The 17,353-nt window shown below is 31.8% G+C and overlaps 1 protein-coding gene across 2 annotated transcripts in view; it reads right to left on the reverse strand.

The window, feature by feature from the left end:
• LOC124532836 (zinc finger CCCH domain-containing protein 13) overlaps positions 1-17,353 on the reverse strand; it is an 86,048-nt gene that overhangs the window by 55,715 nt on the left and 12,980 nt on the right. For both annotated transcript variants that reach the window (XM_047107938.1, XM_047107937.1), the window contains exon 2: positions 1,778-1,817. The gene's annotated coding sequence lies outside the window, so the exon portion shown is untranslated. The remainder of the gene's footprint in view (positions 1-1,777; positions 1,818-17,353) is intronic.

Raw genomic sequence — 17,353 nt, forward strand, 5'->3', positions numbered from 1 at the left:
TGATTATAAGTTTACTATTATTGTTGGTGGTGGTGGTACTGTTAAAAAGGAAACGATGGGACTGGCAGTTAGCTGTCTCTAAAAGACATAAAAAAAACAAATTCAAAAAAAGAATAACCTGTATGACTCTTGTCACGAGTCACTTGCGTTCACTTTTTTTTCACTAAGCGTCATTATTAGATGTTTAGAGGTCGAGGTAGTGTATGTAACAATTAAATAATTATATGAATGCGAGATTACACTTGTTCGACCTCGTCTAATGACAGTATAGTTATATAAATATAAAACAAAGAAAACGTCGAACGAATAAGAAATAGGAAGCCAATCGAATACCACTTGCTAATAGGAGCTTTGCATACCCCTCTGGGTAGGTACCACCCACTCAGAATCAGTGTAATAACATAATTACTTCGCGAGGTATCACATAGATTATGTAAAAAATGGTTTACGCGTAAATGTCAGATGGTGTTGGTTGACTTACTATCAGGTGGGCCATTAGTCAGTACAGCTATTGAATAAAAACATTAGTTTACTTGAGATTTTTAAACTTATACTTTTTTCACTAAAAGCAAAATTATTGCAATTTAAAAAGTTAAATAATGAATTCGAAATTTAAATTCCAATGTTATTAGTAATTTTACCAGATAACTATAATCACCTTCAAATGAGAAGCATTATGAGTTTAAATTATAATACACTAGCTTCCACACGCGGATTTACCCGTGCACAGGTTAAACCATCTCTCTATAAATGCATGTTCTTATATGATTGAGTATCTAATACTCAAACATACAAACTTTCACATTTATAATATTAATATAAGATTTACTAACACGTCTAAGTTTTCTCAGACTCACGCGCCATTTAAACGTTAATGGTCGAACGTCAGAAACCTACAAGCAAGTACCAACGACGGTACGTTTCAACTTAATCAGATGAACGATGCGTGAAAGCATAAAATACGAATTTATGTTAATATATTAAACTAATATTCGAACTGATATCGTCTTCATTTCATGTATGTCAAATAATTTATTTGTAAAGGTGGTACGATACAACTTAGATGTAGCATCGGCAAAATCCGTAAAACCGATCACATTCGAATTAAGTACGCTATCCCAAATTATCAATATTCATTTCTTATTTGAACTTTACACAAACATAATAACTTGTAATATCATATGACCTAATATTTTTGTCAATTTGACACGTCGATTTACATACACTTGCTTTCTCGAGTTGAACTTACGAGAGAATCTATAGCGGCTACATTTACTATATATAGCGACTGCATAAATCGGCAGGAATCGGTTTTATTGAATTTGCCGACGCTACATCTAAGTTGTGTCGTACTATACTTTTAAAATATTTCACAGTGACCGAATCTGGATTTGTATATGGCTTCAACACCGCCCAAATAATGTAAGTTCTTACGGGACAAATCTCAAATCGAACTTGATATTATTCTAATTGAAGTTTTCAGCAAACATAATACTATTTAAGGCAATATAAAAAGTATGCGAATTTATTTATTACATATTTTTTAATGATTTAATCTATAATAAGCGGGGTCAAATCCCTCCCAATCGACATCGATATTTCACGCATATAAACATACTAACACACACTGATTTATCAATAACAAATATACAAAACATTCACACCTTGTACATCAATTAAAAAAATATCTAAATATCTAATAAGAGTCATATATTGCTTAATTTAAAGCAAACAACATTGTATGAATCGAATTAAAAAGAATTGTTTTAATTTTTACCTTAAAAGTTCTGAGATTGGCCCTTGCTTCTTATACACAGCTGAAACAAAAAAAAAAACAATTAATACGGCTCTTAACAGATAAGACTAAGGCCACGGGGATTAATAAAGTCGTAGTTTTCAGTCGGAAAAAAGATTGAAAGTTTAACCCATAACTAAGTGTCGAGTATAAAATTTAAGTATAAAATTTCGTATACTCCGGTGAAAACCGACGTGTTACGAATGTCCATTAAAAATGTTGACACAATACTTTATTATTTAAAAAAAAAGAAAGATAAAAGATCGACTGCTTATCTATATATAAATGAAACAAAAGTGGAATCAAGATCGTTCTCGAACTCAGGCGTGAAAGTTGCTGATATCAAATAATTGAACATTACAATTACAGTTCGACCTGCATTCGTTACGAAGTATTTAAATAAAAGTATACACAAGTTTTTTATTAGATCACCGAATTTAATCTGATATTTCCTGTAAAATATACTTTTAACATAATTATAAATTCGATTGGGAGATTAATTAATGAGAAATATTTTAAACATAATTTTTTATCAAATCAATCGAATTTAAGATAAGTATCGCTTCCCTTGTTTTGCTGAAAGCATCGTAATTTGACACGTTAACTATTCTTTAATGTCTTACTGTTGGGCAAAAACAAGAGGGAAATTTACTCGGTGGCTTTTTTCAAGCTCGTCTAGAAAGGTATTCTACCTCCAAACAACAGTAATCAGTATTGTTACGTTCCGATTTAAAGGAACGTTATGTCTCTTGTGCCAGTACACTGGCTGTGTACAGGCACAAGAGTGAGTGAGCTAATGAGCCAGAGCCATAACGTTTTAGTTGAAAGGATTCATATTTCTCTCAGCGCCATTTTGAACGGAAGGTGGTGGCTGCTTAGCGTAACTTTATTATCAAAAATTGCTCTCTTGATAAAAAGGTTCAATTTTCTATTCGCTCTACTCCTTCCACTGCGGGTTATTCATAAGCCAGAATTTATCTAAGACATGTGAGCCAGCTCATTACGATTTTCTTCATCACGAGATGAATCAAAAATGCAACCAGAGCACTTAAAACTACAGTATATTAGATTTTACGTCATTAGATAATCGAGTAAGATTCGATATTCTATCCAATGTGTTTCTACGATTATAAAAAAAAAATCTAAAGATGTCCTTCAAATATGTTACAAGTGTGTAATTTAATTTGCTTGTTATAATTTACACCTGCCGATGACAGCTGACATTACGAATACGCGTCAAGAATAATATATTTTTTTTTAAATGTCTGTCTACGTGACATTGGCCGAATGTTTCGTGCCCAAACGTGCATATTCACAGAAAATAAAAACAACAGTGTTATTAAAAACTCACTGCGTTTTTAATAAGCCATCGAAATTACCTATTATATAAAATATAATAAGATCGTTAAATTCTAAGCACAAAAAATTACCTTTTATAAATTTATATTATTAATATTAAAGAAGTTTCAACGTCAGATATTTTCCATAAGAATTTTAGTGTTTCGTAATTAGTTTATTTAGCAAGCGTTCGCAAATAGTTTTGAATTAGCACAACATTGCAAATTTAGAGTACGTTACGTGATACTATTATTAAATTTGATGCTAGGAAATTCATTTAAATTATTTAAAATATTATAGTTGAAAATATGTCTGATTTTTCTATCGGTGTTGCAAGTGTCGATCTAAGATAAATGTAGATTGACGATGTCAATAATGAAAAAAAAAACTTGTTATGGCTTAGCTTGTTGTTCCGCATTTAAATAACAAACATATCACATGTATTTTTAAATCATGTATGTATATAGACTGTGACTTTCGCCTGGTATTCACATTTTTTTTTAAATAGTATATGTTTTAAGTAGAATGGCGTAAAGCGCTAAAGGAAAGGGCATATTTGTATCAATATATTTACCTTTCCTTTTTAAATTAGTTATAGTAGTAGTAGTAACTTATAAGTCAGCGAGCAGCGAAAGATGACAATTTTAATGGTCACGTAGTTTTAAATTGATTTTATCCCACTAAAATTGAACGTGTGGTCTCCAAAGGTAAACCTTACCGAAATCGCTTAATGGTATTAAGATAACAACACCGGTATAATCAGAAAGATTTTTTAAAAGCATAAAAACGAAAATAGTCGATGACTTAAACGGAATGCAACCGGTCAACCGCCTCACCTTGGCTGGAGGGCGCCCAGTCTGAACAATGTTTATTAGTCCATAGCGACTTTCAAGTAACTTCAACTGAATGGAACAAGGGTCTATCGGGTTCATTGTTAAAGTTGCCGCGGCGCATCGAGAACTATTTCTATGCACAGATAATCTATGACCAAAGACAAATAAAAAGAAAATCAAAATATAAAGAAGAATATTTTTAAATTTAGAATACTTTTTTTTTTTAATCGAATCTCACTTATATACATCTATATAATAAAATCAGATGCAAAACGTCGTATCGATATCGATGACTTTATCTTACGTCAATGCTATTTCCTGCCCATACAACTTAGCTTTCTCGTCTAAATTGGATGACCAGATAGCGATCGTAAAATTAAATACTTCCCTTTAATTGTATGAAATAATCATTTGCCATAAAGGATAAGGAGAAAGTCGGAAAATATATGTTAAGCCGTTGTTTATTAAAGCGGCTTCACAAAGACACGTTCCGTGCAATCATATCATGTAAAACAAACTCGTATTCACGGCAAATGTATAAAAAGAAAGTGGCGAATTCTTTCACACAATTCGCAACGAGATAGCGAATATAATGTGACATTTTGAATGACTCGGCTCACTTAGGTAACCAAGGATATATACACTTACAAAGAACATGATTTTCGTTGTCTTGTCATGCGCTTGTCACGCCAATAGTCTTAAATAAAGCAGGTGAAATTGTTAAGCGCATCTGGGTTTAAGATCTTAATTTCCATACAAAATACTACGTCATATAGACACTAAAAATTAAAATATAGCTAAGTTTCAAGGGGTCAAATAAAAGTTTTCTATCTCCATAAAAAAATCATCAAAATTGGTTCAGCAGTTAAAGAGATAAGTAACAATACTACTTTCGCATATAGAAACGCGTTTTTCTGGTATAAGTTTTATGTAAATTGGCTTAGTATTTTTTTAGTTAGGCCTTATAACAAAGGCATGACCTAATATCATCATTCATATTATATTATGTACATATGTTCATTTTCCTTTTCAATTGTATTCGACATATTAGAACAATGTTAACTTAAAAACAAATTGAATTTTTTAAAATGTCTTACGGATACTTTTATGAGTCCACTTTAATAAAATATGATTTGGCTTTATGAATGGTTTTCGTAATTTACTTTATTGCATTAACTGTCATATTATTGTAATTTATCGATTTTAAATAACTTTGCATTTATTAATAATATATTTAAACGATTTACGGTTTAATGTTTGTGAACGCTATGCTTTATAAATTACATTTTTATTGCTTAACGTTTCGATTTTAATTAAAATAATTTATACTTCAAAGATCGAAAGTATTATAAATTCTGTGATTTTGTTTTTCATACATTATATAGTATGTACTACATACATATATTATTACATAAATACAGTACTTCCTTAAGGGTATACAGGAATACCAATAATTTATTTCTAGCTCTGTAAGTAGCAGTTGATGTCTATGATTTAAAAAAAAAGCCTGTCAAAACAAATAACTAGACATTTTAGAAAATCCCAAAAGGACCAGATGAATAGGTTCTTATCAATGCATCAGTTGTCTCAGACAGGCTTCATTCCGTAAACAGTGATTATCGCAGGCTTGTTGGACTTTCGCCAAGGCGATAGGTCAGGCTATCTCACGGCAAATTATCACGAACAGGTATAGCCTCATTTCTCCGTCAATTTTATTCACTAGTTAGTAGTTACATTATTAAATACATCTTAGATGAATACCACTTGAGATTATATAGTCGTATCGTGTATGTATGTTTGTGGAAATTACAAAAGAGTTTCTATATAAATACAACGTTCAATGAGTGATGTATTAAGGGCTCAATTGCCATTAACATATTTGCCGCGTACATATAATATTCCTTCATACGATACAGCTTGGTTGTTATTATCTTTCTGTTCTAAGGTAAAAACTTATTTACTTACTAGTAGTTCCCCGCGAATTCACTCGCATTTTAGGGTTAAGGTTGTCATATGTTAGACAAAAAGTAGCCTATGTCCTGTCTTTGAGTTCAAGTTTGCGTCATAATAAATTTCATCAAATTCGGTTCAGCTGTTTGGTCGTGAAAGATCGACAGACAGACGTTACTTTCAGATTTATAAATAATATTATAGATTGACATTTAAAATACCGTCATGTTCACAAAATACAAAAACTATATCTGTAAATTTAAATGCACTAATAAAGATAATAAAACAAACGTTTAATTAATCTTAAATTCATGTAATACAACCTTGTAACATTTCAAATGATATATCGCTGAATCGTTGGTAATAAATAATTCTGACAGTTTTTGGAAGTAAAATCACAATCATCTACCGTAGATTAAAAAAAAGTTGCGTTACATTCTTAATTTAAAAAAAAAAGTCGACAAAGGAAAAGGACAACTGCCGCATATTTCCACTGGCCTTACAGTGCGTAAAGACTCTTTGTTAGAATGTATCGATTCGAGAATAGTTAGGTTGACGAGTGAATGTGGGGGACTGAACGAAGGTCGCTTCGTTCATGACAAAGGCCTAGATGAACGTTCTATTGACGGATAAATATTTCCATAGCTTAATTAGTTATTGAATAATTCATAAACTGAATTCAAATTAAAACATTACGATTTTTTCGAAACGATAATAATCGATACTGGCCCTCTAATATTAAAAAAATATATATTTGAATTTATGGTAAAAAGCTGTTATAAATCTCTACTGCATTGTATCAATGCAGTAGAGATTTATAAATTTTAAATTAACATTAATGATAATCTATCAAACGTCTAAATATTTTGGTTAGGGCAGTCCACGTTAAGTTACGTAACAAATTATATCGATTTTCCGGAATCGATTCGCAGTAATTGGCGACTCGATACTATAAGTCGGCCAAGTGCTTAACAAATCGGACAATGGTTTGGTTCCTCGTGCAGTAGAATTTAATTGAAAATTTGAAAACCTTCCTAATGCAAATGCAGTTAAAAAAAATTTATAAATATTGTAATTCAAATGTGAAGTAGTCACTTAGTTCAATAGATATTCCCACAGTAATAAATATACATCAAAGATTTGAAACTTATATATAATGGTAACAATACTAAGTCTTTTTGACGGTAGAATAAAAGACGCATGGGTACCCAGACAGGCTCGCACAAAGACCACACCAAGTAAAACCTTCTTAGAAACACGTAATTTAAAACGAATTTACAAAAACGGGATGATTTGTAACATTCTATACTTTACAATTACTTTTAAAATATGTCACGTTATCTTTTAAGGTTACAAAATACTTTGCAATTTTTTTTTGCTACAACGTCCTAAGCATTCTTACAATTATTCTTATAAATTGCAGCCTATGTCTGATTCTCATGTATGTTCTCTGATTAATACTGTAAAATTTAACAGTTTTTTTCTTTAATGTACTCATTCACACAAAGATCCATTTTCAGTTTCGCATCAAATATTATTAATAGGATATATATTGGTAGGAAGTAGCATTATATTAGACAAGAATTTGTTACTAAACGTAACTAATCGTTATAAAGATCACCATAACAAATTAGTGATTCCGCCGGCCCGTCCTAATCCTTTACTTCGAAATTCCACTGCATTTCGACTCCATTCGACACAAATGAAAAAACACGCGTATAAAACCACGTAAGTGTAATGGAAAAAAAAATAACAAATCACGAGGCACGCGATTAAGAATCGAACCTGCGCCATTAACGTTCCAGACACACCTACCAGCCTCGTAAAAAATACCTGAATGTACAGTCGAGAAAGAAAGTCTTAGTTGGTAGTCTGGTTGTTTCTTTACTTTTCTATTAAAAAAATATCTTCTATCCAAAATATATAATACTATTAATAAGGAAAATTGAAAATGTTGTTAAGCCAACATGAAAGACATACATTTTTTTTACGAGAAAATGTAGTGTTGTTTCCTCCATTATATATCAACTATAGATTATTTACATGACAAGTGTCAATTATCTTATGTCATAAAAGAGTTCGATAGGATAGACTAACTATATTTAGTTAATAAAAAAAAACGAAAAGTGCTCCAAGTCTTTCCAGGTTATTTTTTTAAACATGCAACCCACGAATAACCCCTTCCTAATACTAAAATACTGTCCGTATTTATCAAACTAGTAATAGCTGCAACGATTCTATTCGCTAAAATGTTGATAAAAATATACATACTTGTAATGTGTCTAATACAGAAAAGATAAAAATTGTTTGATAAATACAACCGATTATAAAACTTTTGTAGTCAATTATACAAAACAATATGAACAAACTAGTTCTCTCGATACGCAGCATCCTTTTCACTTTACTATAATAACATAATGGTTGACGTAAAGAGGCGATAAGGAAAAAGTTTTTACGTTTCAAAATAAGGCTCAATAATTTGGGTTCATGCCTTGTTTTATTTTTAAATACTATCATTTGATGGTCATGCGTAACCATGTCTCCTTTTTGTTTTGTAAACAATTATCCGAAACGAATTTGCGTGACACTTAATATACTTTCATGGTAAGAACTACTGAGCTAAACTCCTTTACGTAAATAGCAGTTTAAAATTTAATTAGATTAAACTGAACTGTACGGATAATACACGAACTAAACAACAATTTATTTGAATTAAATAAAAATGTAACATTCATAAAATAATTCGTTCGCATCTCCACTTAATGCCCATAGTTTTAGGTGTAAAAGAGTAGTCTAAATCCTTCTTTGGAGTTCAATGCCCCAAGCCAAATTTCAATAAATCTGGTTCAGTAGTTTAGCCATGCATAACAGACAGACAGGCAGACAGATTTACATTCGGATTTATAATATAAGTATAGATTTTAAATATATATATATAAATATAAAAAAAGAATCAGTTTTCTTAATTTATTTCTCAAAAATATTAACATTCATAAATTACGAATAATTGATGGAGAGCAGAAGGTCATGTTTCATTATTTTATGTTAAAAGAATATAGTACACACGACAGATATACTTATGAGCTTTAATTTAATGGACCATTTCTCACATATGACCTTTTTCCTTTTTAATGATTTTTTTTATGGGTGCATCTTTTCTTAATAAATGATAAAGCTAAAATATATGGCAATTAAAACCTTAGAAGATAATAAAGGTAGAATTTGTTCATCGTTTTTTGATATTATTTTTAATTAGATTGAGAAAACCACTTTTAACTTTTTGAATTATTTTATATTATTTATCTTCAATTATAAATTGTCAATATCAGCTGTTTCTCTCCGAACTGGTTCTAGATTATTGGCCGTCTGTAAAATGCTTTAAAAATAAAAAATACAGTGTTGCCATTTTTGCCAGCAATGAAATTCCAACATGAAGTTTATATATATATTTGTAAAGAAATTAAATAAATAAAATTTTAACAAAAAGAAAAACCGACTTCAAACAAAACACTATTTTAAAACAAATGAATATGCACGAAAAAGTAATAAAAATAATTGCGTATTCAACATATTTTTTAGAGTCTTCCTAAGTTAAATGAAATGAAAAATATTAGACTACTTAAAAGTCGATTAACGATTATATCATGTAGTTATAATTATTGGTATATTTGGAGCCGGTGTCAGCCATGGTGCCCTTGCCCCAACAATCAAAAGAAAGAAGCGATACGAGCCCCTTGATTGATCAAGATACTGGAAGTATATTATTGTGTAAAAGGTAATTTGTAAAAAACATATTTGTTAAAGTATTCTCGTATTGTTTTTTGATAGATATACTGTAGGGTTTTATTGGCTGACACCGACTCAAACCGACGTTAAATTTACCTGTTCAACAACAACAAACAACAACAACATCAGCCTGTAAATTCCCACAGCTGGGCTAAAGGCCTGCTCTTTCTTTGAGGAGAAGGTTTGGAACATATTCCACCACGCTGTTCCAATGCGGGTTGGTAGAATACACATGTGGCAGAATTTCTATGAAATTTCTCACATACAGGTTTCCTCACGATGTTTTCCTTCACCGCTGAGCACGAGATGAATTATAAAAACAAATTAAGCACATGAATCAGCGGTGCTTGCCTGGGTTTGAACCCGCAATCACCGGTTAAGATGCACGCGTTCTAACCACTGGGCCATCTCGACACCCCGTTAAAATGTTTTGATTTCAAATCATTCATTAATAAAGCAAATTAAAAGTGAAAGAAAAGTAAAAATGATCGAAAGTACAAGTGTAAAACAAACAGCCGTTCTCCCGTGTACCGTAAACATCACGCTTGGATTACTTATTAGTGCAGCGATATCAACCTCGCAGCCTTCCGTATCGTATCATTTTAATTCAACTTCAATAATTACTTGTGACACGACCGGCTTCGTATATAACCTCTTTGCGACCTATGATCTAATCTGTACATATATGTAATCTGTACGATATAAACCAGTGGTTAGAACGCGTGCATCTTAACCGACGATTACGCATTCAAGTCCAGACAAGCACTAACTGGTCTCTTAAGCCGTGTTCTTTGAAGATGAAGTACAACGGTTATGAGTTCTCATTGTTATACAATGAAACTCCTGCTATTCCTTACAAAAATCAACCTCAGCTTAATCGTAACAGATGAGTAATTCTACTTATCTTTATCAAATAAGATACGATCCCAATCAGTGCTGGTGTTAGGGAGGCCCGGGCGCCAAATTTGGAGGGGCATCGAGATGTGAATACTCTATGCATACCTCTTCAACTCGCTGCTATTACGCTCGCTAGATAAAAAAAAAGTTAATCCGATGTATTCTAAGGGCCGTATTTTATATCCAGTCAGCGCTTAGATGTTTTAGGCTGGTCCTGATCTCAAATTACACTCATCAGTTATTCTACTGCCAAATAACAGTACTCAGTATTGTTGTGAGCCAGTGTAACTACAGGCACAAGGGACATAACATCATAGTTCCCGAAGTTGGCGGCACATTGACGATGTAAGGAATGGTTAATATTTCTTACAACTTCATTGTCTATGGGTGATGGTGACCACTTACCATCAAGTGGCCCATATGCTCGGCCGCCAACCTATACCAAAGAGAAAGAAATATATATATTCTGATCCAATTAATAGAATAGGAAATTCGACAGCAACGATACTTTGATTCGATTGCAATAAAGTGAAAATTATGTTACTAGAATTACGCCCTGATTAAAACGCTGAATATATTTAGTTTTTAAGTTAGCTGTCATTCATTTCCCTTTCGTGTATGGAAACAACGTAGACGCTTCCTGACTATTGTTCTAGTTTCTTAGTCGTTGACAGTGGGAAGTCTAATAAAACGTCACATCATTATTTGCTAATATTTTATTGAATTAATTAGCAATTGACTCTTTTAATTTTTTTTCTTATTATAATATATATCTATAAAATATGATCGCGTGGCACTATTCCAAGGTGATAAACAACGTATAATTAATATTTTACTAGATTTGCTTAACAAATTGTGTTTGGAACAGCGTGGTGGAATATGTTCCAAACTCTCTCCTTAATTGAAGAGGAGGCCTTATCCCAGCTGTGTGTGAAATTTACAGGCTGTTACTTTACTTTACTTTTTTTTATATATTAAGGTATTTATCAACTTAATATGTTCGTCATTGAGATGGATGTATGGAAATTTCTCGTTTGTTACGTAAGTACGAGACGTAGGTTAGCTGTGAATGAGTATTTCATTGGCATGCGCGCTGCGGCGGCGAAAAAGCAGAGAGCTTGTGAGAGTCGGCTGTATTCCGTTTTATAAACACTTTCTCATTACTCACTTGTAAACATTACTCGTTTAATGGAAACAAATCATTATTATATGTATACTTACCTCCACATGCTTGATATAATGTCAAGTACTGAACATTATTTTTAACAGACTTAAAAAAGGAGGTTACCGATTTGGCTGTATTTTTGACACCGACTCCAAATATAACAAAAGTTGTCACTATATTATAAAATGTTAAATCAAGTAGTCTAATATTTTTCATTTCATTTTAATAAGGAAAACACTAAAAAATATTTTGAATGCGCAATTTTTTTTTCTTTTAATTTGTTTTGAAATTAGTGTTTTGTTTGAAATCGGTTTTTCTCTTTAAATATATTAATATTTCACTGTAATGTACTTTATTTTAACACCAGTTATATACATCCTTACCTCCTTCTATATCCGTTCCTTTCCCCTAAGTCATGATTTGATTTGATACAGGTTACCGAATTTATGAATAATCTATTTTTTTTCTTCGTTTGATATGACCTAGTGATTACAATTCCTGAACTGTCTTTTTTTTCATCGCAGTGGCATATTTGTGTCGAAACTGACATATTTCAAATGAAATGTCCGTTTATATAGATATAACAAAGAAAATATACTTCCTGTTTTTTTAAAAAAAAAGAACAGTTATCGATACCGTATAAGTATAAGCATTTACTTCATAAATCAATTTTATTTAATTACTAATTAAGCGCAAAACACATTTAGTGTTACTGAAAAACAACATTAACCTATTAACAAAACAATTTATACATAGTATGTTGGCTAATTGCATTCATTATGTATGTTGTCTCTACACGATGACCTAACATAGCCTTGGCTCGTTAATCGAATACCAGTATTACTCAGTACATGTTCAACAAACTCCAAGGTAATGGAGGAATTTAGGCAGCGGGAGTGTGGGACTTACTATATTTCTAACATTCATAAATTTAAATATCGAAAACATTGATGTAAACGGAGCGTTTTTAATAAAAACTATTTAGTGAATTAAAAAATTAAAATGTCAGTTATTTTCATGATAAATAATAAACTTATATTTTATATACTATTTTATATACTATTTTAATTGATAGAAAAGAGTAATTAAATAATTTATTGTCCTTTTTTAATTAACAATGTAATGTGACGATACATATATGCTTTTATATGTAATTATTTACATATAAAATTATTTTAAAACAAAAGTTTTTTGGAATGTAAGGCCCAAAACACACTCTATCTAAACATACTCTATGTATCGTCGTATCATGTGTATATATGTGTTTTAGACCTAAGTACGTCATCTCGTATAGTGGAAGGCGAAACAAGGTAAAACAATCTATTCTAATATTTTAGAAGATGACGTTATCATGTTGGCTTGTTGTCGTTTATGGGTTGTAATTAAATATCTATGCAAATAAAATTTAGGTAATATTTTATTACATTGTATACAAGCGTAAAGCAAACAATCATATCTCAGGAGCAATAAGGCGTATCAACGTGATGTAATCACTTAGAATAGACTTTATTAAAAGTAAGCAGTTAATACTATTTTGAAATTAGGAGTTTTTATTTTGACATCGAATTCCTGTTATACAGTCCTATTGTAAACCCTTTTTAGGGTTCCGTGCCGAAGGGGTAAAACGGGTCTCTACTATTTATTTAGAATCGGCAGTTTATCCATCTGTACGTCTGTCATCTGGCTGTATCGCATGAACCGTGACAGTTACACACTTTAAATTTTACAGTTGTTGCCGCTATAACAACAAATACTAAAAAAAGCAGATAAAAATAAATAAATATTTAAATGAGGCTCCCATATATGATTTTGCTGTTCTTATAGATTACGGTACGGAACCCTCTGTGCGAGAATCAAACTGTTTTTTAACTGTTTGTATGTAAATAAAATATTCTAAAAATAACGTAACGCATCACCATTCACCTGTTCATTCATTGCATTCTTTATAGGTCGAGAAATATTGTTTTGAAACTCAAAACGCGGATATTGAGTTAGTCGAGCCTTGTTGGGAATAATTTACTCGATTGGTTCCCTAAAACTAATTAGGCACTTATTTATTATTCATTTATTCAATGATGAAAAGCTTACAATTACAATTATTAGTGTAGTCCCTAAATCATAGACTAGGCATAAACCTTTGTTACTCTAGTCATTGGCAAAATTAAAAAAAAAAAAACATTGTCGATGGATCTATTATATTTCGCAAGATTTACACGATAAAATATTATATTATACTAGTGATAATTTACGAAGGTAATCATGTTTAATGACACGGTCTAATATACCGTCTCTTTAATCGCTTAGTATAATATCTCTAAGCTAAATATTAACGGAGATATCGTGGAGATAACAGTTAAGCGAGTATGAGTCATCATTGCGCTTCAAATTTTATGCATGTGTATGTATACTCTCCAACCCAATGATGTTTTAGTAAACAGATATGTTAATAACGCAAAAAGTGAAGACTAGAAAACGTCCTAATTGGGACGTTTGCCTTTAGTCGTTTTACGTAGTAATACGTTATAATACATCATAAATACGTAGTAATACGTTTTGCGTAACTAAAACATCTAGTTATCCCTATCAAGCTATCCTTTTTACTTTTTAAAATAAACGGTCCCCGGGGCGGCCCACTTTTTTCTGTTGTTTAGTATGGATATAACATATCTGTTTATTAGAATATCATTGCTCCAACCATAACAGGAAAAGTCAAATAAACAATATTTGACAGCGAGTTGATGTATTATACGTCAAGCTTGATTAATCTATGATATTCTCTATGGATTTGCGAAAATATATCGTTTCGAACGTAGACGAAACTGTTATCGGAATTATGGAATTAAAATTAAAGTGGAAATAAGTTTTAATACATATGAGTTATTAGCAAATCTGAGGAAATAGTCTGTAGTTAATCTAAACAAGTAGTTATCTAAGATTTGTTTCTCTTTTCCTATTTTCATTGGAATATGCTATTCCAGTAACCCGCCCCGGCTTCGCACGGGTGCAATGATATGACATCACAGTGGAAACTTCTTAAATTATCAGTGTTTATTTACTAATTTGACCATGTATAATAATATAAAAAACCTTCTCGAATCACTCGATCTATTAAAAAAAACCGCATCAAAATCCGTTGCGTTTGCTTCAAATATTTAAGCATACATAAGGACATAGGGACAGAGAAAGCGACTTTGTTTTATACTATGTAGTGATGTTTTAGTTTTTTTTTAACTGTTAATGAGGTAGAATAAATGTTTTGACAGTTTAACAGACATAGTTTACAGGCACAAGGGACATAACATCTTAGTTCCCAAGGTTGGTGGCACATTGGCGATGTAAGGAAAAGTTAATATTTCTTACAGCGTCATTGTCCATGGGTGATGGTGACCACTTACCATCAGGTGACCCATATGCTAGTCCGCCAACCTATACTATAAAAAAAATACATAGTTACTTTCGCAATAATATTAGTCCTGATAATCAGCATCTATCATCTATCAAAACGAAAGTTTCATTTTTAATTTTTTGAAATTCGAATCAGCTAATCCAGCCAGAATAACGATTACAATACAAGAGTTAGTTAAAAGGAAAAGCGAAAAAGAAAGCCGATAGAGAATACCAGATGATCGAATGCCCGCGGGTGCGCTTCTACGCATAGAATTTTAACAATCCGAATGAAAATAATTCATTTACAGATATCGTTCGGAAATTGAAAGTGCCTGCGTGCCTCTCGGACAAGTGTAACGATTTTGTATGGCGACTAGTCAACTTTCCCTCACATGTGTATTTCACACGTTTTCAACTTAACTTTGTATGAGTTCACGCAAGTTATGACATAATAATAATTCGTGGGAAATGCAAACGGCCAGAATTATTGATTATGTCATATAGTTTTTATTTTTTATTTTAGCAACGAGGGAAGAATTTCCCTTTATGTGGTATCGACTCGTCCTTAAATACTGATACTGGTAGAAATGGAAATAAATTTTATCTTTAAGTACATATTTATATATGAGATATAGGTACATATATATGTAGGTTGTATAGTCTACATATACATACAAAACTTTATTTTTTAAACCTCCGACTAAGATCCATATTATCGTTAATCAATTTTGTTTTATCATTCGTGATGAATATGGACAGTCTATTGATTGAATTTGAAAGTTAATTGAATTTAGACAATTAAGTATTGCAATACACCAAAAGCAAAGATGACCATTTAGAAGAAATTTACGCATCTATTGCATCCATGCGCAGCCGGGGTGGGTTGCTAGTATTAAAAAAAAGCATGTTCCGAAAAATAAAATAGTTGTTTTAATTACTCACACAAGCTTATCTGTAGAACAAATCCGTCACTCACACAGCTTAGAATGTCTATAAATATATGTGTACGTGACATAAAGACGAGGAAACAATCAACGGTAATGGTCATTTCACTATTTTACCGCTTCTTAAAGGCATCTTGACTAAAGTATCGTGGTGGTCAAGCGCTGTGAAGTATCGAGGCAATTAAACTTTAATTTGAAATCGTAGTATATGGTATATATAAGGTATGGAAGCCCGTGGTATATCACAGCATATAACCATGCACAGCTAAGATAGTCATGTAAATAGAACACGCAGACATTGAGCCGAGATGGCCCGGTGGTAAAAAAGCATGCACTTTAACCGATGATTGCGGGTTCAATCCCAGGCAGGCACTGCTGAATATTCATGTGCTTAATTTGTGTTTTAATTCATCTCGAGCTCGGCGGTGGAAGAAAACGTCGTAAGGAAACCTGCATGTGTCTAATTTCATAGAATTTCTGCCACATGTGTATTCCACCAAACCGCAATGGAACAGCGTGGTCGAATATGTTCCAAATCTTCTCTTCAAGGGGAGAGGAGGCCTTAGCCCAGCAGTGGGAAATTAACAGCTTTTGTTGTTGTTGTTGATATTCAACAAAAACCTTAAAATTCATTAATATTCAAATTCGACTACGCAATAGTTGTCCGTTTGTCAGTAAAGAAAAACATTGTAATTAAATATTATTTGTGATAAATTTATATGTTGCATATAAAAACAACTACGAGATATATCCAATATGGAGCAGCGTTGAAATAGCTTCCAAGCCTTATAATAAAACACTAGCCTTGCAAAGGAACATATCCGTACTTTTACTAAAGGCAATCCTAATATGATTCTATGTATTGATTTTATATACTTACTAGCGATCCTTCCCGGCTTCACACGGGTGCAATACTGATACTGAATATACTAACTACAAAATTTGTTTATTTACGACATCACATTAGACACATCTAAAATAATCAGTGTTTGTTAAAAACCTTTTCTCGATACACTCTATTAAAAAACCGCATCAAAATCCGTTGAGAAATTTTTAAGATGTAAGCATACATAGAGACAAACAGTGGTAAGCAACTTTGTTTTATACTGTGTAATGATAATGATATAAAAAACAAATTAACGTTGATACTTCGCTATTTGAAAAAGGAATGTTAATAACGTCATGAAACCATTTAGTACATCGTTAAAGATCTTACCGACAGAGAAATTACTTTTCTAACAATAACACAAGTACTTAA

Source organism: Vanessa cardui, chromosome 10, assembly GCF_905220365.1.
Source record: "Vanessa cardui chromosome 10, ilVanCard2.1, whole genome shotgun sequence".
Lineage (NCBI taxonomy): Eukaryota > Metazoa > Arthropoda > Insecta > Lepidoptera > Nymphalidae > Vanessa > Vanessa cardui.